Source organism: Dendrobates tinctorius, unplaced genomic scaffold, assembly GCF_039654945.1.
Source record: "Dendrobates tinctorius isolate UK_male_01 unplaced genomic scaffold, ASM3965494v1 ptg000149l, whole genome shotgun sequence".
Taxonomy (NCBI): Eukaryota; Metazoa; Chordata; class Amphibia; order Anura; family Dendrobatidae; genus Dendrobates; species Dendrobates tinctorius.
The window spans coordinates 1,842,615-1,869,188 of NW_027361816.1; the positions used below are offsets into that span (position 1 = coordinate 1,842,615).

Genomic DNA, 26,574 nt, shown 5'->3' on the forward strand with positions numbered 1-26,574 from the left:
ATTCAAACACGGATTTCTCAGAGGATCGGACTGGCCATGTGAAGGTGTTGCTGGACTTGTCTTTGAAAGAGCTATGTGCACATATAGGTTTGGGGTGTGAAGTAATGCTGATAAGATTCCCTTTAACCCCTTAATGACAGCCAATACGTCTTTTTACTGACCTGAAATATAAGAGAATATCATCCCCATACAGGTGACAATCCAGCAGCTGACAACTGTTCACTATATCTGAAAACTTGCTGTATCACAAACGATCAGTGTTGGCGCCGTCTATGTTTGTTTAACCCCTTAGTTGCTGCTGTCAAAAGTGACTACATCAAATAAATGGTTAATAGACTGTGGGGGCTTCCGCTTTAATCTAATTGACACACCGAGATCATGATTGTGTGGTCCTGATGTTTGCCATAGCAATTCATGGCCAAATAACGGACTTTAGAGTCTCCCGGCTAAAGTTTGAAAGTTGCTTTTTTTTTTTTTTTTTTTTTTTTTTACATTTGTCAAGTTTCTGATATTTTTGATAAACACAAAACATATCAACCTAAAGTTACTATTACCATAAATTATAATGTTCTACAAAATAAATAATCTCAAAATCAACTCTGGAACGCTTCAACAAATCCTGTTATCACCACATTATAGAGGCACATATTATGTTGCCTCTTTGCCACAAAGAATTCCTTGTATTCCTTGTATATATGTAATATGTACTTGGCGATAATAAATTTGATTTGATTGATTTGATTTGACATAAAGCGCCATTGGTCAGAATTTTAAAAAATTGGCCCCGTCACTAAGGGGTTAACAGCAAAGTCACAAACAAGTCTGCATAACACAGAGCAGCCCAATATAAAAAAAAATGAATACCGTAACTACCATGACCTTATGTGCCAAAATGGTAAACTAAAAAGTCACATAAATTAATTGCTACAAGCAATTCATGGAATCCTTTTCTCCATGTACGAGCATGTAAATGACCTAGCTCACTCATGCACCTTGATAAACTGCTACTTACCTAAGTAATATTGCTGTAAATACTATTATATTACAGTATAATCGTACACAGCGACTGGAATGACCTCATCTACAGGTATATAAAATGCTAATAGAGCCAGGCAGCGGCAGGGACTTCCCATGTCGATGTCACGTCCATCAGCCATGCACACGTCCCTCTAGGATTCTTCCGCTTTGCACTAGAGATGTCAATGGTGAAGCGCGAGCGTTCATGCATGACAAACACGATGAGGTTGTGGCAAATCACGCAAAGATGTGGTTCAACAGAAATACTAAATTAGGTTTTCCTACTAAAATATCTCCCCACAGAGCAGCTTGTGTTTCAGGTCGATAGCCTACCATCATAGCTACGGAACGAGCCTTCTAAAAGATTATACGGAACACAAGAATGCAGAAGAGTAATGACATCACTATTGGATGTGATTGATCGATTTCAACCAGATAATTCCACAATCCTAATTAGGCATTTGTAGTAAATCACTCCAGAGCTGTATTTCTACAGGAATGGTGACTGCGCGCATGTGGAACACTATATAATATGGTGACAGTGTCGTTTTCAGTTTGTTGCCCTAGTCCTACCCTAAATACCATAGAGAAGTCAGGAACGAGTATTCCTGTGCATACTTGTTTCCTGATTATTGGCCGTCTGAATGAACCATAAGTGTATCTATTATGGAGATGATGTAGGCCGGGAGAATAGTGATAGTTACACATAACAGCAGATGGATGCTTTGTCATCAAAATCATAGAGATGCGCCATAACCTTACCTGAAGAGAGCTGGGATTGGCGCACCTGTATCCTGTTGTGGTCATTAAGCCGCTACATACCGTAACTGTTCATGCCGAAAGGGAATCTGTCATCAGGTTTTTGATACCCCATGTGAGAGCAGATTCATGCAGGGGCAGAGACCCGGACTCTAGTTATTTATCACTTACTGAGCTGCTTGCTGCAGTTTTGGTAAAATCAATGTTTTATCTGCTGCAGATCTACCAGTTCTTTGAATGCGGAGCTCTGTATAACCCCGCCCACGTCACCGATTGGAAGCTTTCTATGTACAATGTGCGTAGGCAGAAAGCTATCAGCAGTGGGGGCGGGGGTTAACATACAGATGTAGGGTTGATCTGCTCGTTAAAAGCATTCTAAAGCCATGCGGTCGTCGCACAGAAAACCCTGACTGGTGGGAGGAAAATAACTTTATTTTCCCCGGCGGCCTCTAGATTTCAGTTACAGGCGCGGCCAGTGTCAATCACCGCTCAGTATACAGTGAGTGGCAGCTGTAGTCACATAATGCACTGACTAATAGTCAGCTCATCATTGAAACACTGCTGAGCCAGCTGTCAGTCAGTGCCAGGGCATGGTTACCTCCACAATTCACTATGTATTGAAGCTGTGCCTCTATAACTGAAAGCTGGAGGCTGCCGGGAAAATAAAGTTAATTTCCTCCCAGTTGCCAAGCTTTCAGAGTGGTGGCCTAACGGCATTAGAATGTTATTAATCTGCATATTAACCCCATGACAGAATCACTTTAAATGACCGTCAATTGACTTGCATTTAGCCGATCGGCAGTCATTTACTGGCCCCGGTCAGCTAGTGTAAATATGCCAGAAAAGTAATATCATGTCTTAGAATTCTTGGCATACAATATCGCCCTCATCCACAATTTTACAAATATACATTCCCCAAGCATTTATTCTCCTTTGTCAGATATGGTAAATTATAGCGGTAACTGCATTTTTCTTAACTCATTATTGCCATGAAAAAATATTATGGGGAAACCTGGTCTTTGCTTCACCTTCGTTCTCATCGGACAGTCCAGAAAAAAATTCTATTAATCAAACATCAGACAATAACAAATCCATGTACAGACTGTGGTATATCAAAGCATCACAAGTGTTTGAAACTTGCTTTTTCTCATGTTCACCCTTCCCCCAGCACTCATTCATCCTCCGCAGCCTCATGGGATCTATTCTTCCTTTCTGCATAATCAAGTAAAGCCTATATTCAGAGTATACTCAGAGTATATAGCCGAAAATATAACAAGCTTCATGACAGTGGCAGTCATATACAATATACCGCGCTCAGCATAAATGACTGCACCTCCTTTGAAAACTACATTTTAATCAATAAATCAATGAATACGAGTACAAAGAACAATTCCTAACATTTTGACAAAACTGAGTTTCACTGAACATTTTTTAACCCATAACATGAAGGGTTGAAGTGCAATTCGACAAAGGTTTTTTGGATTTTTTTTTACCATGTTCACCAAATGCTAAAACTGATCTGCCATTATGATTCTCCGGGTCATTACGAGTTCATAAACACCAAACATGTCTAGGTTCTTTTTTATTAAGTGCTAAAAAAAAAACCCTAAATTTGTTTAAAAAAAAATTGCACCATTTTCTGATACCCACTGCGTCTCCATTTTTCGTGATCTCGGGTTGGGTGAGAGCTTATTTTTTGCGTGCCAAGCTGAAGTTTTTAATGATACCATTTTGGCACAGATACAATCTTTTGATCACCCGTTATTACATTTTAATGCAATGTCGTGGTGACCAAAAAAACCGTAGTTCTGGCGTTTTTACTTTCTCACTACGCCGTTTAGCGATCAGGTTAATCCTTTTTTTATTGATAGACCGGGAGATTCTGAACGTAGCAGCAATACCAGCGATGTGTATGTTTGACTTTTTTATTGTTTTATTTTGAATGGGGCAAAAGGGGGGTGATTTAAACTTTTATATTTTTATATATTTATAGTTTTAAAAACAAATTTTGTTTTCGCTTTTGGCATGCTTCAATAGTTTTCATGGGAAATTAGAAGTTGCTATAACCCGATCGGCTCTGCTACATACAGGTGATGATCAGATCGCCTCTATGTAGCACAATTACTCACTTGCTATGAGCACCGATCACCGGGCGGCGCTCATAGCAATCCGGCAGTGACAACCATAGAGGTTTCCAGGAGACCTCTGGTTGTCATGCCCACCCACCTGTGACCCGCAATCACGTGACGGGGGTCAACGGTGGGCGGATCACCAGCCCGATGGATACGCGCGTTAAATGCCGCTGTCAGTTTGACAGCCGCATTTAACGAGTTAATTGCTGCAGGTGGATCGCGATTCCACCTGCAGCTGTTTAGGACACATGTCTGCTGTTCAAAATAGCTGATATGTGCCGGGAAAGATGTGGGCTCACCTCCGGAGCCCAGATCAAAGAGAGGGAAGCGACCTGCACAGTACTAGTATGGCGGAGGTCACAAAGGGGTTAAAGACAGCACAAAATCTGCGAGGCATGAAATCAACAAGTTGGCGACATTTTGCAACATCTATCTTTTTCCATTCTTCAAGAACGATTTCTTTTAGATGGAGAGTAGTACTCAGATAAGTTGTTATAAGAGAATCTTCGGCGTGCTCTAATACTATGTTAGAGTCGCCGTGGCTCCATGTCTTGCGGCTGTTGGACATCTGCAACATATGCAGGGAATGCCTGGCCGAAAGTGTTGGCACCCTTGAAATTGCTCCAGAAAATGAAGAATTTATCCCAGAAAATTATTGCAATTACACATGTTTATTTCCTTTGGGTCTATTGGAACAACACAAAAAGAGGAGAAATAATGGCAAATTGGACATAATTTTACACACAACCCCCAAAATGGGCAGGAAAAATTTGTAGGCATCTTTTCAAAATTGTGAGTAAACAACTTTGTTTCAAGTATATGATACTCTGTTATGGATGAGTCACCGAAAGAGGAAAAAACAAAAATAATAGCTAATAGCTAAGTCCAGAAAACCAGAGAAGTTGGCAGCTATCGGATTGCAGACCCCTGAACCTATCCACAACAACTAGCAGTAGCCATGGGGGGTTCCTACGGTGCCCTAGACCCCTCGATCACAGCCGGAGAACTAAATTAGCCTAAAGACAGAAAGGGGAAATCTAAACTGCCCCAGAGCAGACCCCAAAGCAATAGGCAGCCCCCAACATATAATGACTGAAGCAAGATGAAAAACACTAACACAGATAAAAAGATAGGTTGAGCAAATGATGGGGCCCAAGATAACTAAATAGGACAGGATAGAAAAGCTGCTGTATGCAATCCGCAAAAACCCTATCCAAAAATGAACCAACAGACTGATAGGAAAAACAGGCCCTGAAGTCGCTAGGCTTCAAAAAGACTATATCAGCACTCAGGTATTTTCTGAATACAGTGCCAGAGATCAACAGATCAGAGACAAAAATGGAATTCAGCTCACCCCCGGCCGGGGATGGTTGAACTCCAAAAAACAAGGCAAACAAAACCAGAACTAAAGTGTACAAAAAGCAGAGCAAAACTTAGCTTTGAGAAGCAGAAATCAGACTGGTCTCCAAGAATCCAGCAGGAAAATCACCAGCAAGGCAGCAGGGCGTCGGCTGCCTTATATCCAGTCATCAGTTCCTGAGACCCAGTCATCATCTACCTGCTCAGCTGTTTGGTAATCAGCCTCACTACCTTCCTTCGCCAGAAGAGGGAGTTCATCAGACCTCACTGGTGAAGGGAAAAATGAACTCACAACAATACTCATTCAAACTCACCTTTGGCAAGTAACAGGAGTGGGCAATATGAAAATCACACCTGAAACCAGGTAAAAAGGGGAGACGTTGGCACAATCTTTGCATTGCGCCACACTAAGTATGGAGGACTGGAGAACTAAACTTGTTGAGCAATATTAACAATCTCAAGGTTACGATTCCATCTCCAGACATCTTGATACTCCTTTGCCCATGGTGCGCAACATACTGTTATCAAGAAGTTTGCAACCCATGGCACTGTAGCTTATCCCACTGGACGTGGATGGCAGAGAAAAATTGATGGAAGAGGTTACAACGCAGGATAGTCCAGATGGTGGATAAGCAGCCCCAATCAAGTTCCAAAGAAATACAAGTTGTTCTGCAGGCTCAGGGAGCATCAGTGTCATTGCGATCTATTCGTCGACATTTGAATGAAATTAAACGCTATGGCAAGAGATTCAGGTGGACCCCACTGCTGACACAGGGACATTACAAAGCTAGACTGCAGTTTGCCAAAATGTACGTAATTAAGTCAAAATCATTTTGAGAAAGCATCTTGTGGACATATGGGATTGAGAAAGAGCTTTTTTGTAAAGTACATCATTCTACTGTTTACCAAAAATGGAATGAGTCCTTAAAAAAAAAAAAAAAAATAACGCACTACCTACAGTCAAATATGGTGGAGATTCAAAGATGTTTTGAGGTTGTTTTACTGCCTCGGATACTGGTTGCCTTGACTATGTGAAAGGAATCATGAAATCTGAAGATTACCAAAGGATTTTGGGTTGCAATGAATGTAGTGCCCAGTGTAAGAAAGCTGGGTTTCCGTCCTAGGTCATGGGTTTTCCAGCAGGAAAACAACCCCAAACATATTTCAAAAAGCACCCAGAAATAGATGGAAACAAAGTGCTGGAGTGTCCTGAAGTGGCCAGGAATGTGTCCGGATCTAAATCCCATTTAACACTTGAGGAGAGCTCTTAAAATTACTGTTGGGAGAAAGCGCCCTTAAAATATGAGAGACCTGGAGCAGTTTGCAAAAGAAAAGAAGTCCAAAATTCCATTTCAGAGGTGTAAGAAGCTTGTTAATGGTTATAGGAAGCGATTTATTGCAGTTATTTATTCCAAAGGATGTGCAACCAAATATTAAGTTGAAAGTGCCAACAATTTTGTCCGGCCCACGTTTGGGGTTGTGTCTGAAATTATGTTCAATTTGCTTTTTCTCAATTTTTTTTGTGTTGTGCCAATACACACAAAGGAAATATAAACATGTGAATAACAAAATACTTTCAGCAATGACTGTATGTGTAATACAAAAAAACATAATTGCTATAAATAAAATTAATTCAGGTCTTCCTGTTGCCCATTGCTGTCACAGCTGGATCACAACCACTAAGGCAGGAATGGCCTGTTCTCCTGCTTTCCTTTCTTAGTTCTTAAAGATAAAGCTGAGGCTGCATTGCACAGGTATTGTGTGACAGCAATTCTCAGATTAGTTGCACAACCAAAATCATTTGTGTCACCTGTCTGCAACTTGCTGTTGGGCAACTATTTTAGAGCTGGAATTTTTCTGTAAAAAAAAAAAAAAAAGTCAAATCTCAGTCAAGTCTCATGCAAGCCACACTCACCAAGTCACGACTTATATTGAAGTCTACGGCAAGAGAGTTGCATGCGACTTGTGCTCAACGACAAAATGTAACACGTTTAGAAATTTTTGAGAGTCTGAAGCGCAGTAGCAATAGGTGGCAGGTCGTCGCAACGCAGCACCAGAAGGAATCATTAGATGTGATATTACCAGGTAATACCACGATCCCATTGTCACACGACATATGACGTCATGTAGCCCGAGCCCAAGCCTGATCAGTAATGAGTGATACTTTCCCTCTAAGTTAGGAAATGCATTTGCTATTTAGGAAATGGGAAGTACAGTCCTCTTCTATCGAGGTGTTGAAATTTCTATCTTGTTCTGTGAAAGCATGGTAACCAATGTGGTCACAAGGCACGGTTCAAGCTTTCCAGTACTAACTATGCAGCAATATCCTCCGCTCTACTGGAGTCCATGTGTGACCTAGTAGTATGTATCCAAAGGAAGAGCAGCACTTTACAGTCTCTAAAGCTGACCAAACACAGATATATCTAGGCTGATCAAACTATCCAGGCGGCATGATGTCTCCCAAGGATTAGTGTTATTACCTCGCAGCGCTGGGGTCCTAGGGTTCAATTCAACTCAGAGCAACATTTGCATGGAGTCTGTACGCTCTATCTGGGTTATAGGTACTTTGGCTTTCTCGCAGAGGTTAATACATTCACAGTGCTATGAATAAAGTGGTGCTATGTAAGCAACGGGAAATAAAATATACATACGGTACATGTGCTTGAAAGTAAATGTGTTTTCAATGGAGATAAAAGAATGTGAGTGTTCTGCAATAAAACAGAATTAAGAATTTTAAAACCCCAAATGTTGATAGGGTTATTTGTACATTAGGAAGGGATCGGAAAATAGAAGGGCAGTAGACAGCGAGACATTAAGCAAACATACAACTTACTTGCTGTTTTTAGCTGCGCTGTCCCATTCCTGCTGTTTTTTTGTCTACTGCAGTATGTGCCGTGCTTACACACTCTATTTTGTTCTTGTAAGCACTGCCCTGAAGCTGGCCATGATCCATGGGGCTCACTCTGAGAATCTAATCCTGGCCAGCTTCAGCCTTACTGATCTTCCGATGCGGCAGAGGTAATGGTGCCTCTAAGGGCTTGTGCACATGATCGTAAATCGGACGAGTGCCATCTCATCCCCATGTTAGCATGTACAAGTTGCCTCCGATAATCAGATGGCTCCCGGCCACTCATGTCTGTGGGTCCATGGAAAACATCAGACCGCACTTGGGTGACCATCCAAGTGGGTCCGATTTTCAAGGACAAACTGAACGGAGAAGATGGAGGTTTTTTTTATTTCTCCACATCTGAGAAAAATCAGATCGTACTATGAACACACTCTGATCAGACTCAGATCAGCGTGTTATCAGCATAGTCAGACCCAATTTCTGGGATGAGAGAAAATACAGTTGTGTAAAAATAGCCAAATAGTGTGATTGATAGAGAAGCGATGATGCTGCTGCCTCGAATTGTCAAGCAGTTTACTACTAAATCAAGATGCTGGGATAACCCCCTATAAAGATTCTTCCCCATACTTTCATATTCAGAAAAGTCCTTTCACTTCCTAAATCAAATGCCCCATTTATGCACCCCACACCACCCCGAAAGTAAGGTTTTTAGCTCATGTGTATTAGAACATTGGCCAACAGTAGGTGTCCAAAAAAGATGATACCACCCAACGATCTATGCCATCCATCCAACATTCCATAGCAAAGGACTGCGGTAAGAAATGTGATACTTTTTTTTTCATTAAAAAAATTTTCTGGAAGTAATTATTTGCTGAAGGTGCAACAATATAAGGTCATCTCTTGCAGAATGCTCTGAGGAACTGACTCTGAACCTCAGTGCAATCATCTAAAAGCTTAGGTTATCAACTGAGAATAGCCATGTTAGCAGAAGACAAGAGCAGATGACCACTAGAAATAGCAGCCATTATCTTCCCAGAATGCAGGAAGCAGAAGGTCATCAAAGTCGCAAACTAAACAAGCAAATTCCACAAAGTCTAGAACCAGGAAGGATCATCTAAGATGTTTTTTCCTAGACAGCATCTTACAGGTTTATAGATACATCTCCTCATCACTTAATGTCCCTGCATTAACCCCCTGATAACCGCATTTCTGTCGAAAGCTAACCTTGCCCTCTGAAATTGTACGCCAGATGCAATATTGCTGAGCATCTGTGTTACATTAGAAAGCATGCAAATGGAAATATATTGAAAGATAATTTATGTGGAAGATCATTCTAGACAGATGTTAACGTTTTACATGATCATTTTTTTTTTCCAGTTTCAAATTTACTGAAATATTTGAAAGTTTTCACAGAGTTGCCACTCTGGGGTTCTGATGCCCTATGAGTTCTGTGGCTTTACGCTAGAGTAATGCCAAGTTCAGGCAACTGTGTATATGGTTTTGTGCCATCAGCTTGGAAAATGAATAGCACAAGGACCAAAGTGGAGAAACGTTTTCTACCTAGGCCAAATATTTATATGAAGGAAATAGGAAACAAGCACTCTTCTCTTCCGTTTCTCAGATAGAACTTAATGAGTCCATAAAAAAAAAAATCCAAAACCATATTGGCAACTGTGGCATCTGATTGTAAATAATCCATTGCAAAGGATTTTATAGGAAAGTGAATTGGACCTTTTTATTTTTTTATTGGTGTCCATTACATTGTCCGTCTTTCATCCAGGCTTTACATATGCTTGTCTAAACCCAGCTTAACTAGGAAAGCTGAGCTCCATGCAAAGCTTTCAGTTGTCTGGACTGGATACGATTTAGGGAAAGACAACAATAGACGCCTCATGGTTTCCATCTGCTAATCTCATGTTAGATAAGGTATGTCCATCACTGAGGTTACTTGACTCAAACTAGTTGTGATGTGACAATAGGTTTCCTGACTTTCAACACAGGCTTTAAATTTAAAGATGTTGTCCCATCTTGGACACGCAAGGCATATTGACAGGAAAAGCCACAGAAGTCTGATAAATGCTACACAACTGCTACTTCAAGAATGAGGCCACATTATTGCTAAAGCACTTTGCAATATTCGGAGCTCCTACAGAAATGAATGGCGACAGTTACACTCCGTGGCTCCGTTCTTGACAGCCAATGCCCCCTTCACGAGACAAATGCAGATCCCGACAGTCAGACCTTCATCTGTTGGGACAGTTTATGGTATAACTTATTGTCATAAATGTCCCAATAGAAAAAAAAAAACATTTTACTCGTTAATCAGCAAATTGGGCAAGTGGGCCACTGCTTTTCTGATCTCATTTTTATAGTGGTTTGCACCATTGCACTATGTCTTGGAGAGGAGTTAGGCTTTAATGGAGGAATCTAGTCAAATAAATGATCACCTATCGGTAATTATTAGACCAATGTGGACGCCTGCCATCCCCACTGATCACGAGAATTGGGGCCACATGTATCTCCTATCTAGTAGGATCTTGGATTTCCTGCAACTTAACATAGATCTCCTATCCCAAAAGTAATCATGGAGAACGTCTACAATCGTGGAGAACATTACATATTGTCAGTTCCTACAATGATCTGTGCAGAAGCCTTATTCGATAAACTGATGGAAAGCATGGAGATACTCAAATACACATAGAAGCACACAGTACACTACATTATCTAGAGAGCACAATAAGAACAAGACATCAACAGCGCCAATATCCAATATGGATTTTACATCAATCCCAGTGGACACACAATCATATTGCAATGCTAAGATCCAAGCATTCACTAATCTGGGAGGACATCAGGTCAAGAAATAATCTACTATGTCCTGTAAGTTGAAGTACAGTATTGTAAATAGATAGAATCATAGAATCCTCAAAAAAGGGTCTCGACATCTTAAATAGGACTTTTCTGCCCTAAAAAAAAATTTAAAAAGTACCAAGGCATAAGTCTCAGCAGATGCCAAGAATAAAAGGTGAAAAAAAAAATTACATAAATAAACTATAAGAACACACCTTTAAAACTTAATCAAGGAAAATCTGGCTTAAAAAGGTGTTTATTGGTCTTTACAGGTCTTAGAGCCAAAAGAAACAAGTAAAACCAGTGATATTTGGGGTATATTTCGCTCATCGAGTGTGAAGGGCACACAGCCCAACACGTCATGTTTGCCTTTATGCTGATTTTGGCTTTCTAGGGCAGTTTTAAAAGCCAGTAAACACCTTTTTGAACATCATTTTGCCATAACATACAGCGCAAGTGCTTTATACATATATATAAAAAAAATATAAATATACTGTATAATTACGTTAACCTTGGGAACTTCGCCACTGTGCTCAAAAAAGAATTTATAGATATTTAAAGGGATGTTCCTATCTCAAACATTTGTGGCACATCCGCAAGAAATACCATAAATGTCTGGGACCAACAGCAATCTCAAGAACATGACCTCCATCTTGTGATGAAAATCCGCAACTTTCTCCATTTACTTCTCATGAGCATACGGAGAATAGCTGAGCCAGTGCAAGAGTTTACCCACTACATTATTTTATGACTTATAAATGTGTATACCTATAGACAGTGCCAAGGAAACCATTGCACCTAGGTTCTGGTGCATGAGGAACCCAAATAACCTTCCACTACATTGGAAGACACTAGTATTACACAGCACTGTAGGTGGTGGCGGTTCGATTACATATTTGATACCGGGCCCATAAATCTTATGTTATGCCTACAAATTGCACAACTCAGGAGGACGCATTTCTCGCTTTTTCTAATAGTTTGCCACACTACATCACTATAGGTAAAATATAATGGCCATCATACGGTTGTGCGTGCACCATGCCGCTCATTGTCTATGGGAATGACGATGACAGTCAAGGAGACGTGCTGCTATGGTTGTCCATACTAGTGACCTTGGATCTCATCCAGATGTCTATGTTGCACGTACGTTTTGGATCTGTTTTTTTTCACGGATTCAGCACGAACCCATTGTAATCTATGCTGATATTCACATGTCCATGTTTTTTCACGGACAGTGGGCCCGTGAAAAACCCACAGAGACATGTCAGTTTTTTTCCAACAGCACAGATGATAAGCGCCAACACAAGGCTATAGGTCCATGAAGAACATGTACATCAGTTTGCCATCCATGTGGTGTCGGTGTTTAACATTGTAAAGGATAGGAGAAGCTTTGTAATTTATTTATTCATCAGTGAAAAACACTGTTGACACACTGATGGCAAAAACGGACACAGAATAAACACTGATGACACTGATGGTAAAAACGGACACACGGAATAAACATTGATGACAAAAACAAACACACGGACCAAACAATGATGACACTGAAGTCAAAAATGGACACACAAAATAAACACTGATATCACTGATGGCAAAAAACGGACCAAACACTGATGACACTGATGGTAAAAACAGACACACGGACCACACACCGATGACACTGATGGTAAAAACGGACACATGAAATCAGGGCTGTGGAGTCGGAGTCGGAGTCGTGGAGTCGGAGTCGGAGTTAGTTTTGGTTGGAGTCGGAGTCGGAGTCGGTAGAAATGTACCGACTCGACTCCAGCTTTAAAAAAAATGTATTAATATTTCATAATTGAACTTTCATATGAATTTTATAAATGTTACTCAAATATATATGTTCTATCAAACTATGAACAACAGTGATAAGCAGTTCTGCTGGAGATAGAGACATTTCTTACTTCTTGTGTGTCACTGTTCTCCACTGCCCTTATCTAATCTTATACTTGGTTAACCTCATGCTGCCCCAACCCCCCTACTTACAATGTATGAAACTGAAAGTGAAAATGTGTTGCAAATTCTTAGTAGTAAAGCTCCTCCTCTAGACTAGATCATACTAGGTGTGCGTCTTCCAAGGATCTCACAGCTGCCTGCTACTCAGAAGAGGAAGACTGTAAGAAGTATTATCCTTTCAACAAACTTTGCATCAGTTAACTGTGAGTACATGAGGAATAATAACAGTATTACTGACCACTATATCAGTTGTACGACCTGACAATAATTTTGTACAATTGTTTTTAGGAAAAACAATTGTCATTTGGATTGTGAATGCAGAATTAAAAACCTGAGAATGTCAAAGAAGCATCACATTAAATCAGCTGTATTTGAACATTTCACCATCACTCAAGATAGAAAACATTATGTCTGTCAGTGTATGACAAATGATCCAGACAAAAACAAATGCTGTGAAGCCAAGATGAGTGAATATTCAGGCAAAGATAAAAATGCTCCTACCAGAGCTTCTAATCTAAAGAGACATTTACAGCGCTTTCATCCAGAAGTACTGAAAGCAGTGGATGAGAAAGACTGCATCCAAACCAATGAACCAGTGCCCAGCTCTTCCAGCCAAACAAAGGAGCAGAGAACTTTGCAGCCATCAGTTGCAAGATATTTTGTCAGTGACAAAGTTACTGTGACAATGACAGTAGATACATTTAAAAAACAGATCATAGAGCTTGTTGTAAAGGATAGTGTGCCTATTTCATTATTTTCACAACCAGCTTTTATGTGTCTGAATGGGGAAATGGCCCGCAAGCTTGGTGTTTCTCTGGAGAGAGAGAGTATTAGAAAATTAGTAATCGAAGAAGCTTTTAAACAAAAGGAAGAACTTAAAAAAACTCTCAAGGGACGCTTTCTGTTTCTTAAAATGGATGCCTGCACACGTCACAGAGTGAACTATTTTGCCATCAATGTCTGATTTGTTTGTGACAAAAATGAAATAGTTACCAAGACATTGGCAGTAAAAGACACCAAAGCTCATCACACCAGTGAGTTTCTCCAGGTCTTGGTGGAAAAGGTTCTGCAAGACTATGAACTTAAAAAAGAGCAAGTTCTTTCTGTCGTAACTGACAATGCTTCAAATATGATAAGTACTATTAAGCTAATGAATGAGAGTAATGATGGGGACCAGCAGCTAGAAGAACATTCTGGGTCCACAGACACAGAAATGTTTGAAATAGAGGAACACAGTATTGTAACTGAGGAGCAAACTGAAGTTGCTTCAGATGAACAGCAACATGATAGTTTAGATGATCTTGTTGAAACTGTGTCAATATGTTCTTTCATTCATCACATGCGCTGTGTTGTGCATACGCTACAACTGGCTATAAGAGACAGTCCGCAAGAAGGACATGCTGCTGCACTGATTGGCAAGGTGAGAAGATTGGCTACTGTTGCCAGAACCCCTAAAGTTGACTCAATTTTGAAGAGACGTGCTGGAAAAGGGGCAATTATTGATCAAGCCACACGATGGGGCAGTACTTACTTAATGATTCAGCGCTTGGTTGAACTGAAAACCTTTCTTGTAGACATGACTATCCCTCAACTGACGCTAAATGAAAGTCAGTGGATTCAGGTGACTGAGCTGGAAAAATTGCTAGAGCACCCATTTACAGTGACTAAAAAATTACAAGCAGAGGACTTAACTCCAGGTATTTTCTTAAAGGAGTGGAAGAACCTGATGTTTCGCCTGTCCCAAAGAGGAGGGTTAATTGCAAGTGGCATTGCTACATCAATGAAACGGAGAGAGGAGCTACTATTCCAAAATAACATTCTTTTGGCAGCTGTTTATGTAGACCCAATGCATCGGATTCTTCTAGATGATCAACAGCTAAGTAAAGGAAAAGAAGCTCTGTTTGAAATAGCAGTAAGGATGAAAGGGTTGCAGAACAGTCAGGAGGAACAAGAAGAATTTGGTCGTCCTGCCACATCTTCACCCTCATCATCAACTGATGAAGAATTTAATTTTGAAAAATATTTGGATCACAATGACCGTGCAAAGCGTTCCCGCATAGAGGAAGAGTCATCCCCATCAAGGGACACAGCCAGTACATTTCAGCAGAATTTTTCATGTGCACTAAAAGAAATTGAGAAATTTGACCGTTCATCAAAAATAACAGTGCAACAAGCGATTCCTCTGTATCCTGACATTGTCAGAGATGTTGCCCGAGTGGTTACTGCTTTGCCACCAACACAAGTTAGTGTAGAGAGGTTGTTCTCTGCTCTCAAAATAATTAGATCAGATTTGAGGGCATCCATGAAGGAGGATCTGACAGAGGCAATACTTTTTCTGAGGACAAATTTATAGATTTCTTCTTATTAACTGCATAAAAGTGTTTATTGCATAATTACTTACAGTTTAGAAAAGTTTATAAAAGTTATTTGCTATATTCTAATTGTATTCTAATAAATGTAGTTTTTGTTCTAAGTGGTCTGATTACTTATATTATATGATGGTGAGAAACTGAATCAGCACGATGTTTAATATTTTACAACAGTAAAATTGTTGTTATGAATTGGCCATTTATGAAGGAGTCGGAGTCGGAGCCTGATAAAATCCAGGAGTCGGAGTCGGAGTCGCAACTGTGGCTTACCGACTCCACAGCCCTGCATGGAATAAATACTGATGACACTGATGGTAAAAACGGACACATGGAATAAACACTGATATCACTGATGGCAAAAAACGGACACACGGACCAGACACTGATGGTAAAAACAGACACACGGAATAAACACTGATATCACTGATGGCAAAAACGGACACATGGAATAAACACTGATATCACTGATGGTAAAAATGGACACACGGAATAAACACTGATGACACACTGATGGCAAAAACGGACACATGGAATAAACACTGACACTGATGGAAAAAACATACACAGGACCAAACACTGATGGTAAAAACGCACACACATGGACCAAACTCTGATGACACTGATGGTAAAAACGCACACACGGACCAAACACTGATGACACAATGATGCCAAAAATGGACATATTGACCAAATACTGATGACACACTGTTCCAAAATACTGATGACACCGGTACCATTTTTCAGGCATGTGTTTAAGCAAGTACGTGTGAATGAGTCCTTCAAACGAGAGGCATTATACATTCATGGTTGGCCATTCGAATCCACCCCTCCTTTTATCGGTCTTGCGACCAGGGAAGAGCCATGTGGAATTTTCCACCAAAGTAGAGGAGGTAAATCTTCTCCATCGTGTCTTTTACCGGTGCTTGTGTCATTGGGTGTCTTAGACCCTCAGGATAGATTACTAATACCATAGATTAAATGAATATAAATACTACAACACTCAGCCAGATAAAAGAACAGAACGGCCAAGACAAAAACAAAATGTCTAATGCATGATTCATAAACGTGTGGAGAAATTACATCCATTTTCAAGTACATCACCATTTCCCTACATGTATGCAACGTGAACCTAGAGGTGGTCTTCGGTGGAAAATCTGATGAGACCTACATCATTTTTTTATGTGAATTCTCATATGCCCTAATGAAAGTGATAAGTTATTTATCCGGCCAACCTTGTGTAGCGATGGCCTATGTAGAGATTTGCTTGCTGTTCAGGAAGTAACGTACATGAGTAAAGCAGCACAACAATAGCGCTGTCATCTCGCGATCATTGACACTGAGATAAGCACATTTCAGAGTGTCATCCACTATTGACTATTCCTAAAATGTTTCATCTGAAAGTGAAATGATACTGAAATCATTACCTCACCTTGGCCGATGAGCCGGAGTCAAACGAGTACAATTATGCTGTCTACAGATTTGTGCATTATCAAATCAGAATCAGGAATGTCACCATTGACAACTATTTTAGAAATGAAAAATTCTGAAAAATCTAAATGAGTCTAGTCTGCTCCATTATAGGCACAAGGTCTATGCTCCATGAACTGAAATTAATAAAACAACCCACTGGAGATGGTAATAGAGATTGAAAGAAGCCATACAACTGAAATAATTGATGCTAATAAAATATAACAAGAGAACAATGTGGCAAAATAAAATAGCTTTTATTTAAAAAAGATGGCTAAACACCATTAAAAATATGTTAGGGCTGGCGGAACGCACCAAATTATAAAATAATAGTAGGTGCGTTCGCAGCCCGGGGTCCACCGTGCAGAGGTGGTACACTGCTGCTAGGTAATGGTGGAAGAATAGAGCGGCGTAAAAACAGTCACACGTGGGTTACGTCACCCAATGTGAACAGGTGCGAACTCTGTTAATGCACAGAGTCGCACAACCGCTGAACGTAAATGCCAGAGCCCGGCCAAAAGAGCGCACAGTGTACAGCCACAGAACTCTACCCCAAGGACACGGGGTTAGAGTCCCTTTAGACCCACTGAGCGCGCGGCGTCGCTACCGTGAGCGCCGCTGTAGACGCTGGCTATGAAGTGGAGCACATGCACTGAGGTGTGCCGAGTCCCTGGTGAGGACTGATGCCTGACTCAACCTCTGTCCTACCTACACCTAAGCCTGGGAGCTAGCAGGCTAAGCTGCACAACACATGCGTACCAAGGGTAGGGGTTTCTTAATGAGTCATTCACCAGAGACATTCATACGTGCATACATCACTCACCCCACATAGTCTGTAAATACAGTCTATCCTAGCGCATGGCCGAATGGCCATGCAAACCTTTTATAGCCGCGAGCGTTCGGGACCTTCCTGGCTTCTCGGATGGGCCAATCCGAACACTAGCAGGACCTGAGCACGTGACCCTCGATCTCCAATGGGAGATCACTCCACGGGCATGCTCAGTGGCCCGACATGAGGGCTTAGTCCCTGGAGAATCTCGCTGCTGAGCAGCATGCATTGTCATAGCTGTGCCAGAGGTGGTGGCAGCAGCAAGCAAACCCACTGGAGTTGGCCTGGACAGAGTGCCGGGACCGACGAATCTGCTGAGCAGGCTCCACTGCGGCCGAAGAAGAATGGGAGACTGCTGGGTGCAAGGCTCTGGATTCCTGCTGTGCAGTGGCAGGAACCTGATGCCTAACAAAATACATATAGTGCATTAATATATTAAAGGCAAAAAAATGCATAAATAAATAGGATATATGGGATCATATACTGTAATAATATATATATAATGGATCCAAATAGTAATTATTATGAATAATCTTTTACTCCCCCTGGCCTGTAGCAGGAAAGTATATGAATGAAAAAAAAGGCACTGCTGGTCAAAGCCTCAATAAAGTGCATATAGTGCAAAACGTTGTAATATATAGTACAAAAATGATAAAACCTCAATAAAGTGCTCAACATATAACGTGCAGCAATTATATATTATGCTGAGATGAAAAAACACCCAAAGAGTTAAAGATAATATGCAATGAAACAATGTCTAAAAAAAAACAACACACTTGTGCACACATGTGCTGAAAATCTCATAATGCAGCTAACAGCGGTAGTAATGAATCAGTTACCTGCAATGACAGGACAAGGGAGAGGAGCGGTGTGCCAATGTGACGTGCCCCGACGAGCGTTTCGGACATCTCCTTCGTCAGGGTAATAGATATTGCCTTTAATATATTAATGCACTATATGTATTTTTAATGGTGTTTAGCCATCTTTTTTAAATAAAGGCTATTTTATTTTGCCACATTGTTCTCTTGTTATATTTTATTACCATCAATTATTTCAGTTGTATGGCCTCTCTCAATATCTATTACCATCTCCAGAGAGTTGTTTTATTAATTATATACTGGATGGTCTGCCATCCAGTCTTTGGGAGAGGGCATATTGGTCACTTATTAATCCATTGGCTGTCTCGTTGACATATTGTCCTCTTTCAAATTCCATGAACTGCAAGTAAGAAATATATTAATTTCTTAGGCCAACCTAAGATTTGCCATATTGTGTACAATAATAGCCCTTTGGAGTAAGTACACATTTTGCTATCATGCAGTGACTATGGTGTAGCAAGTGTGGTCCTATAGGGACCATGAGGCTAGGGGATCCCAAGCTATCCCTGTTCCCAAGATTACTCCTGAAGGTGGTGATGCTTAGGTATGTAGTACAAGACCCAAGTAGCAGTAGTCAGTAAAGTGTGAGGGGGAAATACAGACAGGATTGACAGGGCAAAACACTTCTTATTAAACAATGCAGATTTCTGTTTGCAGTGCAGGTGTTAAAATTGTTCAGCTTAGCATCTCTGAAGCCTCCCTGCTTGGATGATCTCAGCTGTTCATTGTTGGCCACTCCTCTCTGCTATATATACTCACCTTTGGCAATTTGGTTTGCCAGAGTTAGTCTTATACTGCCTGCTGTGGAGTGGGGGTGTCGGTTGTTGGTAGAGCCATTTGGGTGTTGATCTGTGACTGTTGCTTGGTGTTTCGGCTGTGTGCAAATCCTCATCCTCTCCTATTTGGTTTTCCTTCCTTTTCCCTAGTTTTTCTGCTTTCTGTGAGTGCATATTTGTCTGTTTGGTATTTTCATTTATCCCTTTACTAGTCTAGTTTGAGTATATACATTCCCTATTAATCCCCACTTCTCTAGGTGGGGTTGGACAAATATAGGGCTATTTCAAGATTTCAGCAAGGTACGTTGTCCCTGCATCTTCATGATCAGAAGTAATCCAGGAAGCAGGGATAGGTAGGGCACCACTAGCGTTAAGGACAGGGAAGGAGCCCTGGGTATTCCAACAACAGAGTTGTGATACTAGGCTGCTATGATTAGGTCACAGAGGAGGATAGCCGGGGAATAATCTAGGCAACCAGAAAACCAGAAAGGTTGGTAACTAAGCGGATTGCAGACCCCTAAAACTAACACAACTATAATTAGCTGTGGGACATACCTACGATGCCCTAGACGCCTCGGCATAGCCAAAGAGTTCACTAAGCCTAAAGCAAGAAAGGTGAAAGCTAAACTGCCCCGGAGTAGAACCCCAAAGGAATAGATAGCCCCCAAACATATATTGCCGGTGAGACAAGATGAGGCATAAACACAGGCAGAAAATAGAGTAAGCAAATGATGGGGCCCAAACTGTCTAGATAGAACAGGACAGGAAAGATACTGTCTGCAATCACGCAAAAAACCCTCAGAAAAATCCAACACATCTGATATACAAAAATACTGAGGCCACATGACCTCTCCCCCACTAGATCAGAATTCTGGTGTGAACTGGAAGCAAAACAAAAGAAACTGATATAACAGGGGACTAGAAATACTGAACAAACTGACATAAGCTGTGGCATATGGAATGGGGTCCAGCACTGGTCCCAGCAGGGAACAACGCTGAACCGACACAGCAAAGCATGAGTCAGAGAAAGGCAAAAACTGGATCAAATGCAAAAAGATTCCAGCAAACAAATAACTTATCTGAATGATGCAGGACCAAGCAGGGGGCAAGCAGAATTCAAAATGCACAGGGAGAAAACCAAATCACCAACAACTGAGGGAAGCTTGCTGACTTAAATCTTCCCAGTCTGTAACACCTGACCTCCAATCATCCCCTTCAGGTGATTGACTTCTGTCAACCTGACCAGCTCCATTACCAGCAGCAACCACCAGAGGGAGCCCAAAGTCAGAAGTCAGGTCACAAGTGTTCACAACACTGGGCTCATAAACTACTCATTTTATTATTAGACATATTCAAAGTGAGTACACCAGCCTAATCAGGTCTAAGAGATCTATTTAATGAGTTCAGTTTCTACTGTAAAATCTGATGGTAAAACTGGTCTTAAAGGGCCTAAGCATTGGGACCCTCACCAATCACAAGAACGGGGTCAACAGGGAGTAGGTGTTTGAATTTAAAGCAGATCCAATGTAATAATTATAGTGGATAACTCAGGAGTCTCTGTGCATGGAACAAGATGACTACAGGACACAGCTTTATAAGTGATAAAGTCTATATTAACACACGGTGATACAACAGATGCAGAAAGAAACTCAAGTCCATAACACTTGGAGAAAATATAAGAAGCAGCTTAGCAGTCTATAGGAACTTTAGAGGAAGATGCAATCAAGCAAAAAGTCTATTACGCACAGTTATTTCTTGAGGATACTTGGCATGAATAAATCCTTGTCTTAGTCCAGACACAGATAGGTAAGCTTAAAAGGCAGTTCAAATTTTATCTTAGCTTGACCAGGAAAATAGTCTCAGGCTCTTGCAGAGCAGGAACAGCTTACATGTCCAGCAAATGCAGATGAAGTGAAACACGAGCAGCAGAGGAAGAAGAGTTCTGGAAACTGGAGTATGCAGCAGGAACTCAGAGCAGAGCAGCAGGATCACCACACAGGTTCACAGGAGCCGGTATATAGCCAGGGAGCAATCAGCGGTCAGGAGCTGGATGCAAGGCAGAATACTCAAGCACAGACTGAAGGCTGGGGTGGAGTTTTATAGCAGGAGGACACAATGCACATGAGACCAAGGACACCATCTTGGAAAAGGGCAGTAATGCAAAAAGGTAAAAATGTTCAGAGTCCTGACATCCAACATGGGCAGAGCCACTTTATTAAAAGTCTATAAAATGGCACATAACTGTTTCCGTCAGCCATAAAGTCACTGATTAGAGACACAGTCCTTTCATACTCCCCCCTCATTGGGGAAACAAGACTCCTGTACTAGGATTATTGGGTATAGCATCCTTCAAACATTTATCACTTATTTTGTTGATTAGTGGCCCATTGTGGGCTAACCCCTTTAGATATTAATGAATCTTAGGTACTATGTGCCCTGTACCAACGTCTACATGGTTAGTCTACCATTGAGTATTCATTCAATTGACTGTACTGACTGCTGCCCATCACTATAAATAATGCTGTGTCCTGCCACATATGAGACAGACCGAGCCCTTCTCATGTATAATTTTTCAAATAAAATGTATCAAGCAAATGAAAGTGTTACGTTGGGATATAAATAATGTGAGGCTGCATGGACCATGTTGAAGAGTCATCCAGATCAATACTATTCGATTTCTTCATATATGCTCCAAAATTACAACACTATTCCAGGAAGTGGTATGCAAATTAAATGGGGACTAAAAACCTTACTGGACAAGGGAGTCGTGTCAGGTTACAAAATATCACTAATTACACAGTGGTCCAGCTGTGCGGTGCTCGCTCTCCGCTCCTGGCCACATCCTTTGTAAAGTGATTGCTACTCAGGGGAAAAGTATATTTCTCATCATGCAGCATATTCCCATCCTTCCTGTCCAAGTTTTATTTCCAATACTCATGTTAAACCCTGGTCTGTCTCACTTCCAGATGGAAATGTTTATTGTCATTGTATCCACAGATGGAAGTCTGCAACTTCTGTCTTTCAATGTACACAATTACGCTGCTAAATAGACTTCCAAGAACTTTGCAGAACACTCTTTTCTTAAAAAGGAACACTCCATGCAACCAGGGATTATGATGTTTTAAAGGGGTTTACTAGGAGTTTTAAAAATTAGCCTAACAGTAGGAAAAGTAATAAAATACAAAAAGAAAACTATTACTCATCTGGTGGTCCCTTTTTTTGGTTTTCACTTGTCCTACAGTGATGACATCACACATCCAATTAGCTGATCGATGTAATGGCATTCAAGGGCAATTAAAGGGAATCTGTCACCTCATTTTTCCGATATGAGATGCGGCCACCGCCATCAGGGGCTTATCTACAGCATTCTGTAATGCTGTAGATAAGCCCCCGATGTAACCTGAAAGAGAAGAAAAACGAGTTATATTATACTCACCCGGGGGTCCGGCCCGATGGGTGGAGGACGTCATCGCTAGAAGATGGGCGGCACCAGACCGCGACACCCATCGGACCGGACCCCCGCGCGAGTATAATATAAAGCCCCGTCAAACATAGTGATCTCGCTAGCGAGATCGCTGCTGAGTCACAAGTTTTGTGACGCAGCAGTGATCTCACCAGCGAGATCGCTGTGTGTGACACTTACCAGCGACCGGCCCCCCTGCCAGGAATCGCTGATCGTCCTGGAATGGCCAGGACATTTTTTTGATTGCTGGTCTCCCGCTGGACAGCACGCATCGCTGCGTGTGGCAGGCGTGAGACCAGCGATCAGCGGGCTGGCGCTGGTAACCAAGGTACACATCAGGTTTCTAAGTGCCGCGCGGCGCTTAGAAACCCGATGTGTACCTTGGTCACCAGCTCCCTGCACCAGCGCACTGGTAACTAAGGCACACAGTGGGTAACTAAGCGACGTGCGTCACTTGTTACCCGCATGTCGCTGGTGCTGATCGCTGGTGAAGCTGCCTGTTTGGCAGCTCACCAGCGATCATGTAGCGACACACCAGCGATCCTGACAAGGTCATATCATTGTCGCTATGAGTGATGGGTCCCTAACTCGTTTTTCTTATCTTTCAGGTTACATCAGGGGCTTATCTACAGCATTACAGAATGCTATAGATAACCCCCTGATGGCGGTGGCCACATCTTAGGGTACCGTTACACTTAAGCCCCCGTTACACATAGCGATATCGCTAGCAATATCGCTGTAAAGTCACTGATTTTGTGATGTAGCAGCGATAATGCTAGCGATATCGCTATGTCTGATACTTACCTGTGACCGGCTCCCCCGCTGATCATCGCTGGTCGTGCGAGAACGTCCTGGACCATTTCCCGTCGGCCACTTCCTGCTGGGCTTCCTGTGGCTCCGACGAGCGACGCGTGGACGCGGGCGGGAGGATGTCAGGATCGCCGCGTCTGACAGGTAAGTAGCGACCCTCGACCGCTGCTATGTCGCTGGTGAGATCTGCCTGTGTGGCAGCTCACTAGCGACCACTTAGCGATGCACCAGAGATCCATATCGTTGTCGGGATCGCTGGTGCATCGCTAAGTGTAACGGTGACGTTACAGCGATATTGCTAGCGATATCGCTATGTGTAACGGGCGCTTTAGGCTGTGTTCACACACAGCGTTTTTTTAGCGGTATTTTTAGCGGTTTTTCCAATAAAACCGCTAAAAATAAGCTTCATGCACTTTTTGTGCATATTGATGCATTTTTTTTACCCTGAAAAAACCACATCGCGGTAAAAAATGCAGCATGCTCATTAATTTAGCTGATTTTTCCACGTTTCTGGCTAAAAAACGCACGTTTTCGGCGCAAAAACCGCACAGAAAATGCGCGGAAAACGCGCAGAAAAAAACGCTCGGTTTCTGTGAAGGGAGTCTGGTTTTTAAGCAGAAATTTTCTGCTACGTGTGCACTTAGCCTTATAGGGCAAAAATGAGGTGACAGATTCCCTTTAAATTCCAACCCTCAATTTTCTGAAATTAATGACCTATCCTGACGACATCAGTGTTAAAATATCAGAAAATTTCTGGAGGAATATAATACTATATTTCTACTGCAGCATCCTTTGCCTGCACTGAACAGCTTCCTCTCTTAGGAGGGCTGTCCACGTTTCACAACCCCTTAATATAGATATATTTTTGTGTTTGCGTGAGAGTGTATATGTATAAATATTATAGGTTATAAAATCTAGATCTTATATATAAGGACTATTAGAGAGGTCTATTTCCTACCATTTTCAAGATAGTAAGGTATCCCCATTCCCTCCTCCCATCCATCCATAGAATCATAGATTGCTAGAGTTGGAAGGGATCTCCCGGGTCATCGTGTCCAACCCCCTGCTCAATGCAGGATTCACTAAACCATGTCAGACAGATGTCTGTCCAGCCTCTGAAGACTTCCATTGAAGGAGAACTCACCACCTCTCATGGCAGCCTGTTCCACTCATTGACCACAATCACTGTCAAAAAGTTTTTTTTCGAATATCTAATCTGTATCTTCTCCCATTCATTTTCATTCCATTCCCTGTGTTTCCATAGGATAGGGGATAACTTACTGATCCCTAGGAGTCTGACTGATAGGACCCGCAGCGATTCCAAGAACATGGCTCTGGAACCTGGGAACCATTCTCTGCGGACCCATGTTGGATGGAGCAGAGGTGCAGATAATTGACTGCTGCTTCAGTCACTTTTTATGGGTCTCACTGGAGAAAGCTGAGCGCAGCGATCAGTAAGTTATCCCCTGTCCTAAAAATAGGGGATAAATTATTATTTTCAAGATAGTAAGTTAACAAGTCACAAGAAGATTTTTTTTTTTTTGTTTTACAACATCTCAACACAGCAACAGAGACTCCGGAACGTACTACTTTGTATACACGAGTAGATTTACTGTATCCTGAAGGTTTATCTCATTGTATATTTAGGAGGACTGTACCTTGTCCTGCACTGAACTTAAACGCCAAGGCCTGGCTATGTTTATAATGAGATCGCGTTACCTTCACTAGCGCTCCGTCCAACTACGTCAGTCTCATAAAGTAAACTTGGCAAATCTCATAAACTTCAAACCCATGTAGGGTTATTACACAGAAAACACAAACTTTATCCATATTCCCCCCAAAACTGATTAGAAGCATAAGAAGACTTCTTGACAAACGGCCTGTCAATGCAAATTTACAACAAAACCCGTTCTCACCAGGGATTTTTCCTATGAGAATGGTGAAAGCTAAAAACCATAGAATGTTAGTAATGGTTAACAGCATCATTAATAATGCCAGGTAGGAAGTATATGCACATGTAGAAAACTCTGCGGTACACAGAATTGTTAAACGATAATACTAATGTTTCCTTTTGTAAAGTTATGTTCAAATTGGGCAGGATTGCTGAAAAAAATCCACCCCGAATTGTACAGATTTATCCGCAGATTTTCCGTTGTGGATAGAGTACTCGTTGTAAAGCTAGCCAGGTCTTCTGCCAGATGTTTCTGCAGATATAGTGGATAATCGGACTTGATCCTTAAAGGGGTGTTCCAGCAAGAATAAATAGTTCCTATCCACAGAGTAGGTCATTATTACTTGACTGGTAAAAATACAAGTCCCCCTATCGGTCGAACGGGGGACTTTTGTCCATACAGGAAATGTGCAAAAAAAAAAGGAACAAATCCATATTCTCATTTTCTGAGCTACAATGAACCAACTAAGAAGATTGATTTCAGCGAATTGGCCTCAAGCAATTAAAGGAGGATTAAAAACCCACAAGAGGCAAATTCTTGTAATATTCATAGGTTATTCATGGTAATACGTTACTTTTATTGCTTTTTTTTCTATAGATCGGTATAATTGGAACTGAGATTTCAGGCTCAGGTTTAGAAATAAGTTTCTACATATCAGGTGTTACCTCCAAGAAAAAAGTCTAAGAAAGAAAAAAAGCATCCACTTCATATACTACTCCTCATTCATTATAGCAGTTCTGGGATCGTAGATGGGTAAGTCAAAAGCAGTTTTACCTGGTTTGTGATTTTATAAAAAAAGACCAGTCTTTATTACTGGTTTTGCGTGAAACATCAGGTATACTTCAGGGATTCTTTTTGATTCTCAGAAAACTCATTTTACTTGGTTGCGTACCAAGACCAGTAAAGACCAGTAAAGATGGTGAAGCACCGACCCAATAATCGTCAATCTCCCTTGCAGATATTCTGCACATATACTGTGCTAATCATACGGAGTACAGTGACAATTTATTGGTCGAAGCACCATTCATTGAACAATAGAGTAACAGGGCGTATTGTCAGAATATATGGCATGCAGAGACCAGTGTGGC

General features: G+C 41.4%; 1 protein-coding gene across 4 annotated transcripts in view; it reads right to left on the reverse strand.

Annotated features, from left to right (window-relative positions):
* Positions 1-26,574, reverse strand: part of SH3PXD2A (SH3 and PX domains 2A) — a 378,257-nt gene that overhangs the window by 308,988 nt on the left and 42,695 nt on the right. Inside the window, exon 1 of one of the 4 annotated variants that reach the window (XM_073546584.1) lies at positions 21,151-21,431. The exons of the other annotated variants lie outside the window; for them this stretch is intronic. The gene's annotated coding sequence lies outside the window, so the exon portion shown is untranslated. Of the gene's footprint in view, positions 1-21,150; positions 21,432-26,574 lie in introns of those variants that run through there. 4 annotated transcript variants of the gene reach the window in all.